Source organism: Hyaloscypha bicolor (genome assembly GCF_002865645.1).
Source record: "Hyaloscypha bicolor E unplaced genomic scaffold K444scaffold_183, whole genome shotgun sequence".
Taxonomy (NCBI): domain Eukaryota; kingdom Fungi; phylum Ascomycota; class Leotiomycetes; order Helotiales; family Hyaloscyphaceae; genus Hyaloscypha; species Hyaloscypha bicolor.
Genome location: NW_020194685.1, coordinates 1,797,112 through 1,798,523, shown reverse-complemented (window position 1 = coordinate 1,798,523; position 1,412 = coordinate 1,797,112).

Below are 1,412 nucleotides of genomic sequence, written 5' to 3'. Positions count from 1 at the left end.
ATTTATTTAATTTTCTAGAATAATATATAAGCTTAAAATAATAATAAAATAAGAGCTTAGACTATTTAGCTTATTAAGAAAAGAGCTTCTTAGTAATTATAAAGTACTTTAAGGTATAGTAATTAGAATAGATTTTAAAGAAAGTATTCTAAAAGCTTTCTAGCTTAGCTTTCGATTTCTCTAATACTTATATTATAGCAAGTATTTCCTTATTATATATATTATAATTAAGCTTTACTAGAAATATAATTTTAGAAAAATAAGCTATAAGATACTAAAGGCCTATTCCTGAATCTTATTATAAGAGTAGACTAGTAACTATTTCTTTAGATATATCTATTTCTATTATTATAGGCAGATCTGGATTATAATATTATAGAATTAGGATAGAAATTATAGCTTTTTTTAAACAGGTAAAAGCCTTTTAATATTACTCGGATTACTTAAAGAAAATTCTCTTTTTTATAAATAAGATAAGAAATCTAGTAATTCGTTTATACTTTCTAATAAAATATTTATAAAAGTTATAGAAAATAAAAAAGAACTATATATCCTTAATTATTTTTGGGAATTACTAGTTACGTATTACTTTAACTTTATTAGAATCTATTTTAATACTAGATATAGAGATAATAAAGCCTAAGTATTTTATATATATAACTTTAAATTCCGATTTCTTAATATTTATTTAGAGGCCGGTAAGGTATAAATAGTCTAGTATTTTTTATATATACTATTCGTGCTTTACTAGATTCTCTAAATAAATGAGAATATTATTAAGATATATTATTTATATAATATTAATATATAGCCGGGCTATTTATAAGGCCTTTCTAGAAAATATTATATTTATATACTTTATAGTAAGTACGGAATATTATTAGCTTCTAAGAGTCCGGGTTTATAGCTATATAATAGAAAGTTTAGTAAATATCTAATTTAGTATAGATCTTAGCCTTAGATAATTAACTTAAAGTCTTATTAATAAGTAAAAGGAAATATTAATTCTTTTAGGTAATATTATTTAGATAATAGAAATTAATATAAAAGTATAATCTTTATTTACTTTTTTTATAAAAAGAACTAGTAAAATAAAGGAAGTCTAACTAGCTTTAATAAAGCTTTTAGCTAGATTATTTTCTAAAAAATACTTGATTTCTAGAAGCTCTTAAGTAAACTATTACTAGAGAAGTTAATATTTAATACTTTTAGTTTTCTTTAAGCCTTTAATCTAAATCTTATAATTATATAATTTATAGAAAAAAAAAGTATTAGATTTTTTCTTAAAGAAAATAGAGGCATATTTCTTAAGTTCCGGAAATAATATTTTCTATAGTTACTAAAGCTTTATTTTTCCCGGTTATTAATTCTCTAAGCTAGAAATAACTTCTTTTTTTTAAGCTTTAAGCTTC